The sequence below is a fragment of the Macadamia integrifolia genome, chromosome 9 (assembly GCF_013358625.1).
Source record: "Macadamia integrifolia cultivar HAES 741 chromosome 9, SCU_Mint_v3, whole genome shotgun sequence".
Taxonomy (NCBI): domain Eukaryota; kingdom Viridiplantae; phylum Streptophyta; class Magnoliopsida; order Proteales; family Proteaceae; genus Macadamia; species Macadamia integrifolia.
In genome coordinates this window covers 42,042,810-42,065,680 of record NC_056565.1, presented here as the reverse complement: position 1 = coordinate 42,065,680, position 22,871 = coordinate 42,042,810, and the positions used below count along the sequence as shown (strand labels likewise).

Below are 22,871 nucleotides of genomic sequence, written 5' to 3'. Positions count from 1 at the left end.
GCTATGGAATCATCATTTTATTTTGATTATTTATATTCCATCCCTTCTCCTAAAGCTTAGTAGAAAAGCCCTAGTGAGTACTCTCTGGTCAAGTAGAGAAGCTTGTATTATTTATGGTGCATCCCTCAGGCTAAGTAGAGATACCTACTTGTGTGCCTCTCTCTAGCTTTTTTCCCTTTTTATTTTATTTATTCAACACTTTTTTATTTCAGTAATTTTACTTTCAATTATTTGCTTTTTAATTGTGTGGTTTGAGTATTTGAATTCCTAGATGACGAATGGTTAGGGTAAGATGTGAATGGTTAGGTCGTTCAATTTTTAATTTCAATTCCAATTCCAATTTTCAATTTCCAATTTCCTTAGTTGTGTTGGTTAGGACGTTTTTAAATGCATTTGTGTTAGGGCAGTAGTTAGAATTAGATCACAATCAATCAATCAGTACACTTACACATTACTAAAAGAAGCTAAAAATAAAGTGGTTGTTCTCCTTATGTTCAACCAGTTAGCTACACTGATCTGTATGCTTGCGGTTACTTTTAAAATTCAAACAAGTTTTGACGCCATTGCTGGGGAGACAATTCCATGATATTTTTCTATTTCTTTTGGTAAATCAGAGTGCTTTGTTTGCTTTGCTTTGTTTTTTTTTTTTTTTTTTTTTTTTGTTTATTGAATTCTTGAGAAAAACAACTTGCAATAATAGTTGTATTAGTAGAGGTCGCTAAGTCTCACAGTATGATAAAGACAGGTTTCGTCTTATAGAAGTACCTCAGGAATTGAATTGAGCAACCCCAGATCCCTACCGGAAAGCTTCCAAAAAGCTAAAAAAAAATCAAAAAATCAAAAAAAAATTTAAAAAATTCCATTCTTTTGTGCTAGTCTTATTCTAATTGTGGGTAGTTTTCTATTGCATGAGTGCTAGGTGGGTACGTAATACTGAGAATCGATTAGAAATAAGATATCCAACAAGTAGTGAACTTATACCAACACTCTCTTTAAACCTTTCAATATGGGAGACCAACAGTAAAACCCTCCACCTAAATCTCTGAAGGTAGGTTCTACCCTACTAGAGCAGTCTAACCTTCCTGCATAGTTTTACCACAAGCTCAGGGCAATAATTTGACCTCAAATCTTCGTACATCACTATGTTGCCCCACTTCCATGGGCTGACCTTTGAGGATGCATACCTATTTCTAAGGGAATTTGAAGAGATATGTATTCTAATTAAGATCCAACAGCTTTCTGATGATGCTGTTAAGCTTAGGTTCATCACGTTTGCGTTGAAAGACCAAGCTAAAAAGTAGTTGTATGTGTTACCCACAAATTCCATAACCTCATGGGAACAGTTCACATTTGTTTTCCTTAAGAAGTTTTTTCCAACTCACAAGACCAATAAGCTTAGAAGTGATATCCTCCAATTTAGGCAAAAGCCTAGTGAGTCCTTTTCCAAATTTATGGAGAGATTCAAGGATCTACTCCAAGAATGCCCTCACCATGGCTTAGACTTATGGAATTTATGTCAAATAATTTATGAGGGTATTGATTACCCAACTAAATAAATGATAGAGTCTACGTGCCCTGGGGGATTCACATCCTTTATAGATAAAGGAAAGGCATGGGAATTATTACTTGACTTAGCTGACAAAACCCGTGAGTGGAAATCAACCCAAGAGAGTGAAAGAGCCATAGGAGTAAAAAGATATTTTGTGGATGGATTAGTAGCCAAGGAAGCCCACATGGATAACCCAATCAAAAGGATTGAGGCTATTATTCCTAGAGAGACATCATCAGTCAATTTGGTTAAGATGTGTGCTTGGTGTCAGTCCCCTGGACATGTCATAGAAGAATGCCCCAATACCTCTGGGGGCACTTCCAATGAAAGTGTGAACGCCTTATATCAGAATACTCCATATAGTAACATTTACAATCTAGGATGGAGAAATCACACAAATTTCTCCTGGAACTAGAGTAACTAAGCAGGACCTGCCAATTTCCATAATCAAAGTCAACCTAGACCCCAAAGGCCTCCCTTTGCACAACAACCTTTTACCCCAAATACTTTTCCTAAGCACCTCAGGCTAGTTTCCCTTGGCCTCCTCTCCTATCATCTTATCAGCAACCTCCTGGGTTTACAAACACTGAAGAGGCAAGTAGAGTAAGTGATTTGGAAAAGAATATGGCCCTCCTCATGATAAGCCATCAAAATCTTACAGAACTCTTTCAAGTTGTCTCAATTTTGCGAGAGAGGGAGAAGGGAACTTTGCCCAGTCAACCGGAGCCTAACCCTAGGCATCATCAGCTTGTTAGTTCACAAGCACCACCTAATGCATCATTGAATGTACTACAAGGTCAGACCCAATAAGGGCCCTCCAACCAATATCATGTTGTTTATGCCCTTAGGAGTGATAGAGAGTACCAATAGAGTGTTCTTAAATCTTCCCCATCTATTACTCCTGTTAACTCTCCTTCTATTAAGGCACAAGTGTGCCTCTTGTTCCAGGTTCATCTGATGAACCTAAAATTTCTTCTAAATCTAAATATGATTTGGTTGAGGAAACCAAAAATGATACTTCTAAAAAGGAGAAAATCCTTAACAGTCCTTATGTTCCTCCTGTCCCCTTTTCTAACCGCTTGGTAAACAAAAAAAAAAAGACTGATTCCATGGATAAATTTTTAGAAGTCTTCAAGAAGGTAGAAGTGAACATCCCTCTTTTGGAGGCTATATCCTAGAGCCCCGCCTATGCAAAGGTCTTGAAAGATTTGTGTACTCACAAACATATCAGGAGTGTGCCCAAAAAGGCGTTTTTGGCAGGCAACATTAGTTCCATAATTATTTAGCCGATAGCAGCCAAGTATAAGGATCCAGAGAGCCCCACTATAGCTTGTGTCATAGGAAATACCGACATTGAGCATGCATTACTTGACCTTGGCGTAAGTGTGAATCTTTTGCCTTACCGTGTGTATAAACAACTAGGATTGAGAGAATTGAAAGCCACTGAAACTACTCTTCAGTTGACAGATAGGTCTATTAAGATTCCTAAAGGGATGGTTATTCCTAAAGGGATGGTTGAGGATGCCTTATTGAAGGTGGGAGAATTTATTTTTCCTATTAATTTCATTGTGTTAGATACCAAGTCCTTCTCAACAAATGATGAGATCCCCATAATTCTAGGAAGACCATTCCTGGCTACCAGTAATGCATCAATCAATTGTCGGAATGGTTTCCTAAGATTATCTTTTTGCAACCAAACTGTTGAGTTTAATATGTTTAGGATAGGCAAGCAACCACATATAGAAGAATAGATCAATATGCTTGAGGATTTTTTGGATTTTTCTAATGATTTAATTACCAACTTTGATATTGATTTTGATTCAGAATTCCAAGAGTGTATGGATGAGTTGGATGATGATAGTGAATTTTTTTTTTCTAAAGTCTTGAGTCTTCACACACCTATGGAGCCCTTAGGACCCCTTTCCAATTCCATTCCCAGCCCTTCCATAGTTGAGCCTTCTGAAGCTAGATCTTAAGGAGTAGCCATTTAATTTGAGGTATGCTTTCCTAGGGCCTGACCAGACTCTTTCAGTAATAATTTTTTCAGATTTGACTTCTAGCTAAAAAGAGGAATTACTTAAGGTGTTAAAAGACAATAAGGAAGCCCTAGGTTGGATCATGGTTGATATCAAGGGTATAAGCCCTTCTATTGTGCAACATCATATACATTTTATAGAGAATTTCAAACCATCCATGGAACCCCAAAGAAGAGCTAAACCAATGATGATGGAAGCCATTAAGAAAGAGATCCTAAAGTGCTTGGATCATAGAATAATTTATCCTATTTTTGATAGCCAATGGGTAAGCCCAGTTCATGTAGTGCCCAAGAAGTCTGGTGTTACTGTAGTTCCCAATGCCAATAACGAACTGATTCCAACCCATGTCTAATCAGGGTGCAGAGTGTGTATAGACTACAAGAAACTTAATGCGACAACCTGGAAGGACCACTTCCCATTGCCATTCATTGACCAGATGTTAGAGAGGTTAGTTGGACATGAATATTATTATTTTCTTGATGGATATTCTGGCTATAACCAGATCCCAATTGCTTTAGAAGATCAACATAAGACCATTTTTACATACCTCAAACATTTGCTTACAGACGTATGCCCTTTAGGCTTTGCAATGCTCCTGCTACGTTCCAATGATGCATGAGGAGCATCTTTTCTGACATGGTTGAAAAATTCTTAGAAGTATTTATGGATGACTTTTCGATTCATGGAAATTCCTATTCTAAGTGTCTTCACTATCTTTCCTTAGTTTTAAAAAGGTGCATATCTAAGAATTTGGTTTTCAATTGGGAAAAATGTCATTTTATGGTTAAATCTGGTATTGTTTTAGGCCATGTAGTATCCAAGGAGGGAATTAAGGTCGATAGAGCCAAAGTGGATTTAATTGATAATTTACCACCTCCCCAATCTGTTAAAGACGTCCGGTCTTTTCTGGGCCATCTTGGCTTCTACAGAAGGTTTATCAAGAACTTTAGAAAGTTACCCCACCCTCTCACCCCACTACTTGCTAAAGATTAAACTTTTGAGTTTTCTATAGAATGCTTAAAATCCTTTGAGCAACTTAAGAAGGAATTAACCAATGCATCCATTGTTCAACCACCTATTTGGATTGAACCTTTTGAATTGATCTGTGATGCTTCTAATTTTACCATAGAAGCGATTTTGGGACAAAAGATTAATAAGCTACCCACTGTCATTTACTATGCTAGCAGGACCCTAAATGATGCACAACTCAACTACACTACCACTGAAAAAAAAAATTTACCTATTGTGTTTGCATTAGAAAAGTTTCAGTCTTACTTAGTTGGGTCACATGTGGTGGTGTATACTAATCATTTTGCTCTTAGATACGTTGTTCAGAAGAAGGATGCCAAAGTCCGTCTCATTAGGTGGGTTTACTTTTGCAAGAGTTTGATTTGGAAAATAGGGATAAGAAAGAAGTTGAAAACCTAGTTGCAGACCATTTATCCCGGCTTTCCAATTCCTTGACTGTCGATTCTCCAATCAATGAGAACTTTCTAGATGAACAGTTACTTACAATGTCCAGTGAACCATGGTTTGCTGACAGTGTCAACTTCTTAGTTTCAGGTGTGACTCCAGATTACTGGTCCACCCAAAATAGGTATCGATTCCTTTCATAAGTTAAGCATTTCTTTTGGGATGATCCCTATCTTTTCAAAGTTTGTCCTAACCAAATTATCATACGTTGTGTGCCTGATCATGAGCAGCACTCAATTTTATCTTTTTTCCATGATCATACATATGGTGGACACTTTGGACCTAAAAAGACTACCACAAAGGTTCTCTAATGTGAATTTTATTGGCCCACTCTTTTTAGAGATACTTTTCATTTTTACAAGGCTTGTCCCACCTACCAGTCTTTTGGCCGTATCAACAAGAGGAACATGATGCCCCTCAACCCTATTCTAGTAGTTGAGATCTTTGATGTGTGGGGCATCGATTTCATGGGACCATTCCCTAACTCCTTTAGGAATTTGTACATACTTTTGGCCATTGATTATGTTTCTAAATGACTAGAGGTCATGCCTTGTAAATCTAATGACCACAAAGTGGTGGTCCAATTTCTCAAAGAAAACATTTTTTTTCCTTTTTAGTACACCACATGCTATAATTAGTGATAGGAGTACTCATTTTTGTAATCGGTCTTTTGAGGCCTTAATGAAAAAATATAGGATCACCCATAAGCTGGCTACACCCTATCATCCTCAAACTAGTGGTCAGGTTGAGGTATCCAATAGGCAGATTAAGCAAATTTTAGAAAAAACTGTCAACCCTAATTGCAAGGATTGGTCTAATTGATTGATGGATGCCTTGTGAGCACATAAGACTATTTATAAGACCGATTTGGGTCAATCTCCCTACCATCTGGTGTATGAAAAACTACGTCAGTTACCAGTTGAGTTAGAACATAAGGCATTTTAGGCTATCAAACAGCTGAATTTTGATTTGTCTACTGCTGGGACTCATAGAGGACTCCAACTAGTAGAGTTGGAGGAGATTATGAATGACACCTATGATAATGCTAGGATTTATAAAGTGAAAACCAAGTGTTTTCATGATATACAAATCCTTAGGAAGTCTTTCACTCCTGGTGATAAGGTTCTACTTTACAATTCTAGGTTGCATATTTTTCCTTGCAAGTTGAAATCTCGTTGGGATGGTCCTTATATTGTGTAGAATATTTTTTCTCATGGTGCTGTTGAGGTTTTGAGAAATTTTCAAGGTCAATGGTCAGTGTCTAAAACCATTCTTTGAGCTTCCTACTGCTGCTAGTGAAGAGGTCATGGATCTCCATAAACCTCTTTACATAGATGACTGACTTTTACCCAGGTATGACCCCCCTTGCATTGTCTTTACTATTAATTCTTTCCATGCATTGAGGACATTGCATGAATTAAGTGTGTGGGAGGAAAATCAATTTCTTTTTATTTCTTGTTTTTTTTTTCCTTTGCTTGTTTTTCTTTTGTTTTTTAAGCTGGCTAAGAATGAAATCCTACTTTAGCTTTTGGTTAATGATCATAACATTTAGTTGCTTGATATATGAATATAAGAATTTTTTATTAAGGTACCCATATTAAACACATAAAAACCCTATTGAGAAAAAAAGAAACAAGCCTGTGTCTTGAGATGGGACTCTCTTTTGAAAAATAAGAGGCCCTTGTTTTACAGTGTTGGACCATATGTATGTATGTGGGTTCTTTATACTCTTGATTTGGAGTTGAGACTTTCTTTTTAATTAGGCATGTGTTGACAAATACATAATTTTAAATGAAGTATGGAAAGTGATATAAACGAAAAGTAAGAGTTGATTTCCTTGGAACTAGACAGGGCATTGCGCCTCAGGAAGCGTGGTGTCTTGATGGAAATTCCTAAGGATGAAACTTCTGAAAGAACTCTAGCATCACTGTCTATGTGAGCATATGCAAAAAGCGAAGCTACATAGTAACTTAGGTGTCTAATGTTTGCTCCACTATGTCATTTAGGCCAATAGTAGTGGAATAGGATAGAGTTATTATGAAAAAAAAAAAACCATAGAGTAGGAAAGTATGTGTAAATGTCATTAATACCTTGGTAACATGTTTGGTTAAAAACACTCCAAAGCCTTCGTCCTGGGTTCACTATTACTTCACAAGTGGTCTTGCCTTAAGATAAGGATGTTTTGGAAGAGACAAGGTGAGTTCCAAATTAAGAAATATGCTTGTGCTTGAAATTGATTTGGGGTAATAAAAATTCAAGTGTGGGGGTCCCTAGATCAAATGTAAGAGAAATTATCTTTGCTACGGATCGGCATGGCCCTTACCTTAAGCCAAGGTTGGGATTTGTTTTTCTGAATTTTGGGTGTATATTCATTGCAAACACCGAAGAGGCACAACTCGTCCTCTAGGGGTGACCTAGTGGTTTAAAGGCTTGTTGCACATGCTAAGTGCAACCGTGATTCCTATAAAAGTGAGTTAGATTTTTTGTTTTTATTCTTTTTCTTTTTGTTTTGCTCAAAGACTAGCAAAGTCTAAGTGTGGGGGAATTTTGATGAGCACATTTATGTGTGAAATCTAGGGTATTAAAACATGCATTTTACATATTTAGAATGGAGCTACCTTGGGTTTTACTCTATTTTAGCAGGTTTTATATTTTTAAGGCCTTAAAGACTATCGGGCACTATATCTCCAATTTCACACGTAAAGAGGTCTCGTTTCTTTTCATGGCTGTGAAGAAGATGAAATTCTGAGCAAGATGGACTTGTTGCATTAAAAGTACACATCCGTTTGGTCACATATACAAGTGATTATTTTTTTTGAGCCAGAAAAAGAATAATGGAATAGAACTGAACTGAGATGCTGAATCAGCCCTTCTGCAGTTGTCCCAGGGGTAGAAAGAGTATTCTAAGATGCCAACAAGGATAGATGGACCCCCCTTAAGTGATTGAAGATTCTTTTTTGGTAACAATAACTACCTAGCGTAGTTGGTGAGTTGTGGTGTGCAAAAATCCATTGCTCACCAGGAGGTCTCAAGTTCGAACCTCACCTACTCATCACTTAAAGCAAGGAAATTAGAAATCGTGTAAGGGGGAGGGTTTGTGCGCAAGTTTGAAAAGAGAGAGAAAAAGAAGGAAATAAAGGAGAAAAAAAAAGGAAAGAAAATAGGAAAAAATCATTGGAAATCCCTCCTACCTTTTCTCTCCTCTCTCTCTCTCTCCTCCACCTCACCACACAATCGACCTCAAGAGGCTACCTATATTTGAATAAAAGAAAAGAAAGAGAGAGAGAGAGAGAGAGAGAGAGAGAGAGAGAGAGAGAGAGAGAGAGAGAGAGAGAGAGAGAGAAGAGAGAAGAGAAAAAATAGGAAAAAAAAGAAAAGAAATAAAAAAAAAAATCCCCTACTTCCTATTTTATCTCCCAATCCTCCCTCCACATCACCACAAAATTGTCCAAGGGTGGATCCCCTTGGACATCTTCCTCTCTCTCTCCTACTCCTTATAAAAGGGAGTCCACCAAACCCTAAAGGGTTGTCTCTTTTGCTCTCTTTTTCTCTAGTTTTTAGTTGTGCTCTCCTTCTAGTTCTAGTTCTAGTTCTTCTTAGTTTTTCTTACTTTAAACAATTTTTAATTGGTTTTTATTTAATGAATACAATTTTTTTTTTTATGGTTCATGTTATTCAAGTTATTCAAAGGTGTAATAATTTTAATTTATAGTTCTAGGCTTCGTTCTAGGTGACAAGAACAAATTGTGGAGCATGTCTTTCAAGTTCAGTTTTTCTCTTTAGATTTGTCTTCTCTAGTACTAGCAATTTCAAATTTGATTTATTCCAAATCTAGTTTTTAGTACTTGTAGTATTTCAAATCTCAATCAAGTTTTCAAGTTCAAGTATTGAAGTTCAGGTAACTAGGCTTTTACAGTAGTCTTCTCACCCCTCTCTCATTCCCTCTTCTTGCTACCCTTCCATTCTTAAAGTAGGTTTTAAATTTTTAGCTTTTACACTATTGCTTTCCCTTTTCCCCAATGTTCATGGCTAGATTATGCGTTGGCTTTGCCCCTCTCTAGCTATGGAACCATCATTTTATTTTTATTATTTATATTGTATTCCTTCCCCTAAAGCTAAGTAGAAAAGCCCTTGTAAGAGTACTCTCTGGTCAAGTAGGGAAGCTTGTATTATTTATGGTGCATCTTCGGGCTAAGTAGAGATACTTACTTGTGTGCCTCTCTCTAGCTTTTTTCCCTTTTTATTTTATTTATTTATTTTTCAGCACTTTTACTTTAAGTTATTTTCTTTCTAATTGCATGGTTTGAGTATTTAAATTCCTAGATGATGAATGGTTAGGGTTAGATGTGAATAGTTAGGTCGTTCAATTTTTTATTTTTATTCAAATTCAAATTCCAATTATAATTTCCAATTTCCTTAGTTGTATTGGTTAGGACGTTTTTAGATGCATTTTTGTTAGGGCGGTAGTTAGAATTAGATCACAATCAATCAATCCAAACACTTATGCGTTACTAAAAGCAGCTAAAAATAAAGTGGCTGCTCTCCTTATGTTCGACCCTTTAGTTATGCTGTGATAACCTTGTTTTGGATGTATTTTATATAAAATTATAAATTACACATGTGGTAAGAATTTTTTGAGATTGTTGTAACCGAGATTTTGTGGATGTGTTAGTAAGGTAGTTGAGTGGTAATGATTATAACACTGAAAGTCTGAGGCACAGTGTAGCCGAGGTGTAAATTCCCAAACGGTGGGCTCAAAGGTCAGTATTATAATTATGACCACAGTTGGATGATTGGATGCTAGGATATGCTATGGATGCATACAGATTGTAGATGGTTAGATCACGTCCCAGTGCTATAACCCCTTACCAATAGAGGGTAAGGTATTGGTTAATCCCATTCGATGATAGGTCTTGGAGGACTACTACGCCAAGGTACGATGTACTGTATCATAGAGGACACAACATGGTACGAATTACTACACGCATGACTATCGGATAGCATGGGAGACCGATGATGGTGTGGAATTCTCGGGCCATGCCTGTCAAGGGTTACTATTTAGGGGTTGGATAGATCGAGGTTCTTTCCGAGAGTGGCTGACTCCTTATAACTAGATTGTATCTCTAGAGCCTGACATACTGGGGAGGGGATACCACCTATGTTGCTTATAGCACTTATACCTACATATCGAGACTTAGTAATTAGAATGGAATATTATAAATGAAAATGGATCATGTGGCTATACATCTGTGGCATCATATTGTGATATTGATTGTGAGCATTTATTTTGGCATCATGTTTGGATGTGTGTGCTTGCTTGTTCCCCCCCCCCCCCCCCCCCCCCCTCAATGCATTTCTGAAGCTCACCCTCATGGATTTATGTTTTTAGATGGTGGAACCTGAGCTTAAGCGGATAGAAGTTCAACTATGATTGTAAGGCCGTGTCTATAAGACACTATAGGGAGGATTATGATTCCCTTTTTTTATTTATGTGATCTATATTACAATGCTTGTAAGGTACAATTGATTATGTAATCTATGGGTTAAATTCAACTGAGCCTGTATTAATATTTTATCATTGTAGATTTGATAACCATGAATTATATTAAATATTAATTTATATTCATACTCTGATTTCAGTAGATGATCTTGTGGTTTTGCGAGGTCGTGGACTGCATATGTGATCCTGGTGGAGGTAGGCAAACTGGTTGCAAATTCAATGCCACATACCATGCCCTATATTTGAGGCAAGGTATGACACAAGATCAGCGGCATTAGGTCTACGGCATAACGGTAGGCCCAATGCCTCACCAGCCAAATGGCAACTAGTGCGTTCAGCCCATCGTTTGGAATAACTGGCTCAGTGACCGGGCCACTTGATCCAAGTCGCTCGGCCTAGGGATCCTATGGGTTTCCTTAGCAAGATGCATGTTAGTGGGTTATTAGGTCTGACATGTGATTTAACGAGCGGACATATCCCAGCCTAGAAAGGATTCTCAAAAGGATATCGAATCTTCCCTAGAAAGAAGGATATCTTACCCTATCCCTAGGGATATGGGCCAATACATGAAATTTCCATAATTGAGGCATCCTCTATGTTCACTTTCCTAATATGAATCCTGCCATACTTGGTCTCATACCAGCACTAGGAAGCTACTAAAGTGGGACTGACCGCCATCTCAAGCTATAAATATGTAGGTAAACCACCTTCCCAAGTGATCGAAACTTTTCCGTTCTTATTAAAATCACTGTTCGCAAAGAGATCTAACATAGGCATCAGAGAGTCCCCTATCGGATCAGCTCATCGCTCACTCTTTTGTGTTTGTTCCTCTGTATAGGATGCAAAAGAAACCTAGGACTATTTCTTATCGTGACACTAATAAATGACACTATAGGTCTATTTGTTTAATAATAAAACTCTACCATATAGCGGTGTTTACCAACACACGCCGCAATCTGTTCGTAAAAAAAAAAAAAAAAAAAAAGGAAAAAAAATCTATATTTAGTGGCGTTTATGATAGAACGCCCCTATATGTACAGGCGTTTATAAGCAAACAACATTGAAATGCCTTCTTATAAGGGCAGATATAATATGGTTGTGGCACTAATGTGTTTATTGTTAAATACCATTGAAGAGACTTTATACAGGCGGTGATCGAAAACGCTGTGGTTCCTTTGTAGTAATGGATATGGCGGTGTTTTCTATAAATGCCGTCATAGACATATAATGAAGATTTAGTACTCTATTGTGGCATTTTTAAACACCTCTGTAGACCACTTTTCTTTTAATAAGTATTGTAATTTTACGCATGAGATATTGATGAAACAGCCACGCTGAGTAATATGAAATAATATAAGATCATATTGGCTCAATTATTCACATAAATCGATAAAATGAAGAATTTGCTATGTGTTAGCAAAGTTTTGGGATATCTGGGTATATTGGCAACCATGTCTTGTCCCCCCCCCTTAGGGTTTGGGTTAACTTGGAAAGGGTATTAGGGTTTCTATGTTTTGTTGGGAAAACCGTATCCTCCTCGAGTGCAAGCGTACTAACTTCAACATCATCCTTAAGTCATCATTGTCAAGGGGGAGAGGAGGACAAATCAAGTGTCTAAATATAGTAAACTTTTATCCAGTTGGCTTGAAAATATCTACAATGTGGTATATTAGATGTCGATTCAGTTATTTATTTATTAATTATTATTATTATTATTATTTTTCAAGTTCAATTTGATTTCATCGAGTAGTAAAATACGCCTTAAAGTGGTGCACTTGTTCCAATGGTAAGGTACAAATATTACGACCTAGTGGTCAAGTAGTAGAAACAACCACTCAACATTCTCGGGGTAAGGCTACGTAGTTCTCGTCCCCCCTAAACCTTGCACATGTGGGAACTTGGTGCACTCGGTATGCCCTTTTTAATAAAATATAACCCTAAAAAAAAATCCAAATACTATTAAGAGGTTAAATGATATGGACTATCGAGAGGATGCATGCCTTTTTGGGAAAGATTTTGGCTTTGAAAACTTCAATGTAGCCAATCCAAGACCATTCCTTATCTATGACTAATTGGAGTTGCCATAAGAAGCAACTAGATTGAGCATCAAGAGACTCTTCCCCTGATAGAACTGTGATTTGGAATTATCCAATTATATTATGTGTATCATGAAGTTGCCCTCACAAAGCAATACACCAATGTCCTTAGTACAATAGTATAGAACTTTAAAATTGCTTAAGGTTGAAGGTTCAAACTTTGACAAGTCAACTAGTTCAACTAAGTGGGCCAAATTAGGTGTCAAAACATTTGTACAGCCCGAGATATATATATATATATATATATATTAATGTGTGTGTCTATGTGGTTATATGTGGATAGATAGGGACCATATTGATATACCATATGTGCATATGGACTAGTCGATGGTCGGGTGGTCAAGCATACAATGCACCAAATACAAGAACCAACCAATGGTTGGGTGGTCGAACATACGATACACCACCCTAATGGGCTAGTCAATGGTCATGTGGCCGAGGCACCTCAAGCACTTCCCACGTCCCCGACCTCTCATACTTCATGGATCAATGACTGATTTCGGAGTGAGTTCCTCACTTGACCAACCTTTTAGAATGGATAACCAAGGTCAAGCGGTTTCTTAACTCTAGGTCAACAAGACCATCGTAAGGTAAGGTTTACTTGATCACCAAGCAAACTAACCACCATCACCCCTGGTTGAGTTAACGATTGGAGAATCCAACTATGGTTATGTAGGCCATTGGGAAAGGTTAACTTAGTTTGAGTTATCAGTTAAGATATGGCGCCAGGTCAGCAATCCCAGGTTGATCTGGTTTACAAGGAATGAATACGTGGAGGTTCGAAGGGTGAGTTGGACCAATGAAGGACGACCCTAATCTTTATATAAAGAAGACCTATTCTCCAGCATAGGTAACACTCTTAATCCACTGAATAATCTTGATAGAATGATTACCCTTAAGTCTGACTTGAGCATCGAAGCCTAGTCCTGGAGTCTCCTCCGGGCCAGCTTCTAATCTATATTGTGCAGGTTTGCATAGTTTGGAACCATGCGATAACAGTGGCACAGTCCATGGAAAGATTGAAAAAAATACATCCAAGTATAACTGGTACGATTAAGAGGTGTAAAATGACGAAGACTACTAGGACTTATTTGAAGAAGTGAGGACTCTCCTTAGGCCTGATGTAGCAAGAAAATCACTAGGGGTGGTGGAAGAGGGAGAACAGGATCTTGCCATGGAGGATGCTACGAATATCCCTACATCAAAGGGCATTCCCCCGCCTCCTCAGGTAACATTTGAGCAGTTTGATGAACTGCAAGGCCAAGTAAATGTTTAGCTAAGTTGATCCGGGAGGCCTCTGGAAACTTTGCTAATCGGCCCCAAGTAGGTTAGCCTAGCCACCGTGAGTGGGAAGATTCAAAGAAGGTCGCCACTAGCATGTCGAGTTCATCGAAGGGAAGTCTGAGCCAAGGAAGCAGCTCCGAATCCCTATCGAAGAAGGAAGCAGTGTCGTCTCACCATGAGCAAAGGAAAGAAGAAGATCATAGTCATCGCAACTACACAAACCCCTTGGTATGAGTGGAGAGATGAATCCGCCTGGCTAAAGAAAGAAAACTAGTGACAAAAACACAAAAGCTGGATGAAAGTCAGATCGCAGGTAGTACGCCACAAGTGGAGAACATCAGGCCTATGCTGAACCGAGAGAAATGCTTCTAGAGCGACAGCTGAGAGAGCTGCAAGAAAAGGTTGATAGGATGGCAGATGGAGACAATAAAAAAAACGTTGAGGACCTAGAGAAGTTTGGCAAGAGCCCCTTATCTGAAGAGATCAATCGCATCTAGTTGCCAGAGAGCTTCAAGATTCCTACATTCCAACTCTTTGATGGGACCAAGGACCTATACAAACACCTACAGTCATACCAATCGGTCATGACCATACAAGGAGCCTTTGAAGTGCTTCTATATAGGGTCTTCCCAGCATCCCTCGAGGGCCCAGCTACGACCTGGTTCTCATGTCTGGAACCAGGGTCGGTGCGTGACTTTAAACAGCTTAGTAGGAAGTTTATAGACTATTTTGATGGGAGTAAGGGACATCAGAAGGCCTCATCGGACCTTATGGAAGTGAAGCAGTGATCTGGCAAGACTCTCTGATAGTTTGTAAGATGTTTCAACCTGGAGAAGCTTGAGATAAGGGACCTGGATCCTACTGTGGAGTTTATGGCCTTGAAGAGTGGGATTCGGGAGGAACGATTGAAGTTCTCCCTCTCTAAATTGAAGCCTAAATCCCTGGCACACTCAAGGGATAAAATTCATAGGTATAGTAATGCGAAAGAACTTACTGCCAATCAGCACAGTACAAACCCCCAAGTTGATCGACCAAAGAGCTTTAGGCAGAATGAGAGAAGGTAGGGTTATAAGTACAAATGCCCGGGATCCAGCGATCGGGCATATCCTCGAAGAAGGCGTGAAGTATATATGGCACTGAATTTGACCAGAGAACATGTGTTGATGAATGCAAGTGCGGAAGAGAGGTCAAAGATGAAAGTACCAAGGCCACTTGGCAAGCCTCCCGAGGGTCATAACAGACATTAGTACTGTGACTATCACAAAGACCACGGCCACTCGACCAACCGTTGTAGAGACCTAATGGTTGCGATTGAAGAGCTCATCCAAAAGGGGTATCTATAAAGATATAAAGCAAAGGAGGCAGGAGATCAAAGGAGACGGGCTCCACAGTGGAAAGAAGACCTAGGTGGCTGGGAAACATATCATGATGACGCCCGTTACCAACAGAGGTGGCGGTCCAGCACTGGTCGGGAAACAAGGTTGCATCAGAGTACCGAAAGGAAGATTGCCCGGATGACCAACCTACCCGAATAATTATGACAATCTCTGGAGGTCCCGCAGGAGGAGGTGATTCAAAAATAGCAAGGAAGAAACATGCTTGGGGGGTATTCTACACTGAGCACCGGACCAAGATGCCTAAAAGTGGCCATGTCATCACTTTTGACAATGAAGACTCAAGAGGGGTTGAATCCCGGCATGATGATGCCATAGTCATCAAGCTTTGTATAGAAGCGTTCAAAGTAGAAAGGGTGTTGGCCGATAACGGCAGCTCGACCGATATCATATTTTGGAAAGTGTTCAAAAGGATGGAGATTAAAGAAAAGCACCTAAGGCTAGTCACTACCACTGTTAGTTAAAACGCGTTTTAAATGCATTTAAAACGCTGTTGCATTTTTTTGCCGTTTAAAACGTGTTTTCCCGTATGATATTATACAATACAAAAAAAAACGGAAACGGCAAAAGAATCCATTTTAAACGCGTATCCGTTTTTTAAGGGTAAAATATGAATTTTATAAAAAAAATTAATTAATTAAAAAAAAAAAAACTTCTAGTAAAAGTGAAGAGTGAAGACAATATGGTACTTGGTTTTTGGTTTTTAACTTCCATACTATCTATAGGAAAAAAATCTCATCTTCTTATAGCCCATTGAGTAAGGAGAAGCTAAAGCTAGCAACATCTCATTTTCTTGTAGCCCATTGGGCTATTTTATCTTGGGACTCCCAGAGCTTTTGGAACATTAGATGCATGTATACAGATAAAAATCTCTCAAATTGCATGAGTATACTACCTTTTTTTGGTTTCGTTTTTTTGAAAACTACACTTTTAATACTCGTACCGTTCATTTTCATCCGTTTGCCGTTCCCTATTTTTTTTACCCTTTTTTTGACCATACCATTCATCATTTTTATCTGTTTAAAACCCGTACCGTACTTTTCTATTTTTTTTCCATTCCCATTTTAACTAACAGTGGTCACTACCCCGCTATACGGCTTCTCAGGATCACCTGTTCGACCAAAAGTGATGATAGAACTCCAGATCCGCGCCGGTTTAGGTGAGTTACAAAGATCTGTTATGGCTAATTTCTTAATGGTTGATATTCCTTCAGTATACAATGTCATTTTGGGAAGACCAAGTCTCAATAACCTCAAGGCAGTGGTCTCTACTTACCACCTCAAGTTGAAATTCCCAACTGAAAGGGGAATAGGAGAATCTAGAGGCGACTAGCTTGAGTTGAGGAGCTATGTTAATACTCTCAAAGAAAATAGGAGGCCGAAGGACACTCTCGTGATGGAAATTGATGAATAGAGGAGGGAGACAAAGACCAAAAGAGGTGAGCCGGCAGAGGAGCTGATCCCATCAGAATTTATGACACAGATACCTCCAACCAACTCTTCTTGGGAGTATCTTTACAGATCGAAGAGTGAGAAGAGTTGGTGGAGCTGCTAAGGAGAAATGTGGATCTATTTGCATGGTCACCCATGGACATGATGGGCATTGATAGACGGGTGATCGAGTACAAGTTGAACACGAATCCCACATTTCGACCAGTCAAGCAGAGGAGACGGACCTGTGCACTAGTTAGGCAAATGGCCATCGAAGAAGAGGTAGAGAAGATTCTTAAGGCAGGGTTCATTAGGGAGATCTAGTATCTAGAGTTGGTGGTGAATGTGGTGTTGGTGAAGAAATCCAATGGCAAATGGCATATGTGCGTTGACTTCACGGACCTCAATAAAGCTTGTCCCAAGGATGATTACCCACTATCAAGGATAGACCTATTGATCGATGCCACGAAGGGCCATGACCTCATGAGCTTCATGGATGCCTACTCCTGATACAACCAAATCAAAATGAGCAGAGGTGACCAGCCGAAGACTGTGTTTGTTATAGAAAAAGGCTTGTACTGCTACAAGGCCATGCCTTTTGGCTTGAAAAATGCCAGAGCGACATATCAGAGGTTGGTAAATTACATTTTTAAATCCATAATCGGAAGAAATATGGTGGTCTATGTCGATGACAAGCTGGTGAAGAGCAAAAGAGAACCCGACCATGTGGCCGACCTAGAGGAGGCATTTGGGGTCCTAAGGAGATATGGCATGAAGCTCAACCCGAGTAAGTGTATGTTTGGTGTTACCTCGGGCAAGTTTTTAGGATTTATGGTCTCAAGCAGAGGCATTGAGGTGAATCCAGATAAAATATGGGCAATACTAGAGATGGCATCACCAAAAACAGTCAAGAAGGAACAGAGATTAATAGATAGACTTGCAGCTTTGGGTCGTTTCACCTCCAGCGCGGGCGATAGGTACCTCCCCTTCTTTCACACTCTTAAGGAGGCCAAAAAGTTCCAATGGACACTAAGCTGCAAAGAGGCCTTCGAGGAGCTAAAAAGGTACCTTTCCTCCCTTCCATTACTGTCGAAACCTTTAAAAGGGGATGTCCTGCAGCTACACTTGGGAATATCTCCAGTTGTGGTTAGTGTAGTCCTGTTGAAAATAGTAGATGCCAATCTATTATGTAAGCAAAGTCCTAGCAGATGCTGATGTGAGGTACATGAAAATTGAAAACATGGCATACGCTATGATAACTACTGTAGGCAAGCTCCACCCCTACTTCCAGGCTCACACCATTATGGTGTTGACTAACCAAACCCTGAAGAAGATATTTCAAAGCTCTAACGCCTCAAGAAGAATGATTAATTGGGCTATCGAATTGAGTGATTTTGATATCGAATTCCACCCAAGAATAGCAATAAAGGCCCAGGAACTAGCTGATTTTTTGGTTGAATGTATAGTCGAGCAAGGTGAGGGTGACCAAGGGCAGCAAGCTAGAGATGAAATTGACCACGAGGCCACAGCTCTGTGGAACCTATTCATAGACGGGTCGTCAGGATCTTAACGTTACGGTGCGGGTGTAATCCTGATTAGTCCCAATGGCTTTCGGATACAATGTGCTCTCCATTTGGCTTTTTGAGCATCCAACAACGAGGTGAAATATGAAGCCCTTTTGGCGGCTATCCGGCTAGCCCCCTCCTTGGAGGTGTGAAAGCTCTCTATTCACAACGATTCTCAGCTGGTTGTGTGGCAAGTAATGGGAAAATATGAGGTGCTCGATCATATTGAATGGGTGAATATGTGAAAGCAGTGAAAAGCTCACTGGCAACCTTCGAAACAACATGTATAACAAGGATTGCTCACACGGAGAACATGTTGGAGGATGCACTATCAAGACTAGCCACATCACCATGCTCGGACATGTATCCTTCCATTTATGTCAAAGTTGTGCCTCATTCTATCTTGACCAAGAAAAATGCGATGTTGATCGATGAGAAGGATGACTGGAGGAGCCCTATTATATCCTTCTTGAGAGAAGGGACCTTACCATCTGACCCTAAGGAAGCGCGTCAATTCTAGTCCAGATTGACCAGGTTTGTTGTCACTAAAAATGGCTCCCTGCTCAGAAGATCCTTCGCGTGACCCCTCCTCAAATGCCTTGGCCGTTGTGACACGGATTATGCAATGAAAGAGGTCCATAAGGGAATCTATGGTTAGAACCTCGGCAGAAGGCCTTTGGCTCATAAGATACTCTAGCAGGGGTTCTATTGGCCAAGGATGACAAAAGACTCCATGGAGTATGTGCAGAAATGCGTAAAATGTCAGTACTTTGCTCCAATTTCCTAGCAACCTGTAACGAAGTTTAGCACCCTGAGTAGCCTAGTGCCCTTCGCCATATGGGGGATGGATATATTGGGGCCTTTTCCAATCACTCCTAAACAACTGAAATTTGTGATCGTAGCTGTGGATTACTTCACCAAGTGGATCGAGGTAGAGCCCTTACCGACCATCACTGAAGCCAAGACGTCAGCCTTCTTCAAGAAGTCAGTTATCTTCCACTTCGAGTTACCCCACATTTTGATCACTGACAATGGTAAACAATTTGACAACAGAAGCTTTAAAAAATTGTGTACTGAACTGATGACCCTAGGAAAACTGCAATGGGGTACCAGCAAGCAAACGGACTGATAGAGAATGCAAACAGAACCCTCCTTCAAGGACTCAAGAAGCGGCTGGACGATGCCAAAGGTCTCTGGGTAGAGGAATTTCCAAGCATAATCTAGGCACATAGAATGATAGAGAGGGCCGCTATAGGAGAGACACCCTACTCATTGACATATGGCACAGAGGCACTCAGTCCAGTGTGTCAGAGTAGTATCACTACGAGTCCAAGCATACAACGAGTAGGAGAACAACACAGGGCTCGAAAATAACTTGGATTTGCAGGATGAGCTGAGGGACCAGTCGCAAATGAAGATGGAGGTGTACCAACAATGAATAGTGAGGCACTTTAACTCGAGGGTCACTAAACAGCACTTCCAAATCAATGACCTGGTACTTTGACGGATGAAAGTTTCGGATCCAAGACACTAAGGGAAGCTGTCACCTAACTAGGAAGGGCCCTATTGCATTGTAAAAATAGTAAAGCTGGGCACCTATCACCTATCGACAATGGACGGGAAGGAAGTTCCGAGAGCATGGAATTCTGTGAACCTCAGAAAATTCTATCAATGAAATATCAACAGCTTCACTATGAAAGTTTTTAAATAGATTCAAAAAATGTATGTTTTGCAAAAACTTTAATAAAGACTTCTGCAAAATTTGTTGCCCCATCACTGGAGCTCAAGCATATCAAAGACTTGAACATCCCGTACGGATGGGAGCTCAAGCTTATAGAAGCCTTGAGCATCCCCTACAAATGAGAGCTTGAGCATGTCAAAAGACTTGAGCATCCCCTACAGATGGGAGCTTAAGCATATTGAAGACTCGAGCATCCCCCACAGGTGGGAGCTCGAGCACGTCAAAGACTTGAGCATCCCATACAGATGGGAGCTCAAGCACGTCAAAGACTTGAGCATCCCATACAGATGGGAGCTCAAGCATGTCAAAGACTTGAGTATCCCCTATAGATGGGAGCTTGAGCACTCCAAGACTTAAACATCCCCTACAGATGGGAGTCCAAGCAATCAAAGACTTGAGCATCCCCTACAGATGGGAGCTCGGCACTCCAAGACTTAAACATCCCCTACAGATGGGAGCCCAAGTAATTAAAGACTTGAGCATCCCCTACAGATGGGAGCTCGAGCACTCATAGATTTGAGCATCCCCTATAGATCGGAGCTCAAACAATCAAAGACTTGAGCATCCCCTATAGATAGGATCTCGAGCACTCAGAGACCTCCATAAATGGAAGCTTAAACACATCTAACTCGACACAAACACACAATGATTTGTACACAATGGTTTGTCACTGCATCATCAAATTGCTTCCATTCATAAGAAACTCCGTACAAGATACGTTTAAAATATATATATATATATATAAAACAACAACAACAACAAAAACAACAAAAGGGAAGGATGAAATTTAATCAATTAACCACAAAAGGTTTATCAACAGGCTCAAATGAAGGAAGATCAGGAAGAGGGGCCGTGATATCAGTAACCGCTTCAGGTATAGGAGGAACAACATCAGTTACATGAACCTCTGTAGGAGTATCCTTAGGAGTAGGAAACACTGGCAGAGCTTGAGGTTCAGAGGAAGGTGCCGTAAGAATGTTGTCTGATGTAGCACCCTGGGTTAGAAGAGGCAACCTTCCTTTCACTTGGCCCACTTGGTCCCAACACTTGCTACGGAGCCTTAAATTTTAGGAGTCTGGCCTTCTCCCACTCAGTGGAAAAAGCATCCAAGTTAATTCTAGGGCTAACTCGCTCCGCTTCTCCCCAGACTCGTAGCATACCTTGGAGGTACAGCCGAACACTAGCAAGGCCCACATCTAGCTTGTATTGCTTTGACTGCTTATACCTCTCTATAACGCTACTCTCACCTGCCACAACCCGCGCCTTGAGAGATGCCAACTGCCACCTCTCATTATCACGAGCAGCAGACAGAACCATAACTCTCTTGGCCTCTGTATCAAGCTCATTATGCAATCGATGGAGCTCAAGATCATTCTTCTTTACCTGCTCTACAGCAGCCAAAGCCTTGGACACAGTAGCGAGCCTTAGGTATTGTAACTCATCAACACGGCGTCGCAGCACACTGACCTCCTCATCCCATTGGCTAAGTCGTTGCTCCAACTCCTACTTTTCCTTCTCTACAACTTGTAAGGGCTCTTGTAACTTGGATGCCTATGCCCAGCTTTCTTTAGCCTTCCTCTCAGCATCCTGAATGATGTTATAGTACTCATCAGCATGATTGAAAAACTCCCCATTTAAAGTCTACCCTTGGGAATGAGACAATAGTTGAACATCAGTAAAAAAAGGGGTGACACGTGGGTGAATGCTTGACCAAGGAGGTCATAAAACCTCGTTCCCCTATAATGAGCCCTATCCTTGGGTAGCGCACCTTTCACAATGACGTTGAGAGAATATTCAGGATCATCAAAGATGGACTACTCCATGGACAACCCATACTAAGGAACGTACAATTCCCCAGTCATAGCATCCTTCCCCCTCGAACGACGTTGCACCAAGTTTTCTGACCCACTATCATTAGTCGCTTGGACAGCCCCTACCCCAACTCCAGCACTCGTGCCTATAATCTCCAAGCTATGTGATGGGGAGTGCCCTTAAGGTTCCCCCTACCTTCCAATACCTCCGACCTAGCACTCTAGGGGATGGTTGGAGCCCTCTTCCCCACGTTGATGCTTCCTCGAGGCCACCCGGGCACTAGGGAGGTCATCCTCAGACTCCACTTGAACCTCTAAGGGAGAGATCACATTGTCATCATGACCAAAAGCACCACCTATTTCGAATCGATCACCCGATCTGCCACCTCTTTGGTTGCTGGGACCAGCACCCTATTCTCAATTGGCCTCTTTTTCTAAAGCTAGATCCATTATGTTGAGCATGAAGTTCAGATCCATCGATGATGTATGAAAGAAGATTTCAGTGTAAACACTAAAAGATAAAAGTATAGGGACGGTCAAAACAGAACGACAACCTAACAAACTTTGAAAAACTTACCCAGACTCAAACCATACCTCAACAGGTATTAGTCCAAACTCAGTTGTGAAGAAAGGACCACTCGAGTATGGCTAGATAGTTTTGAAATGGCCCCTTTCTCCTCAAGCCACAGAGTGGGTCCCTTGTTCTCCTTAGCCGTGTTCAATAGCGACCACAGGGTTGGGATGTCAACTGGATCTGAAGGACAAGAGAAGAAGAAACTATCCTTCCACTGAGGCACGGAGGTCAGTATCCTATCGGTAATATGGTACTCATTATTCCAACGATGGAAGTAGAAGCACCCAGGGAACATGTTGTGGCTCGACAAGCAGTAAACGGAGATAAAGAGCCGAAGAGTAGGTTCAATCCCAAGGTCTATCAACCTAACAAAAAAACCTAGCAGACTCTTTCAAGAATTGAGCACAAGTTGCACAGG

The 22,871-nt window shown here is 40.4% G+C and overlaps 1 non-coding gene across 1 annotated transcript; it reads right to left on the bottom strand.

The window, feature by feature from the left end:
* Positions 1-1,391: 1,391 nt before the first annotated feature.
* Positions 1,392-1,498, bottom strand: LOC122090245. The gene has a single exon (XR_006143486.1). It is a non-coding gene; the product is annotated as a small nucleolar RNA R71 (small nucleolar RNA).
* Between the last annotated feature and the right edge of the window lie 21,373 nt (positions 1,499-22,871).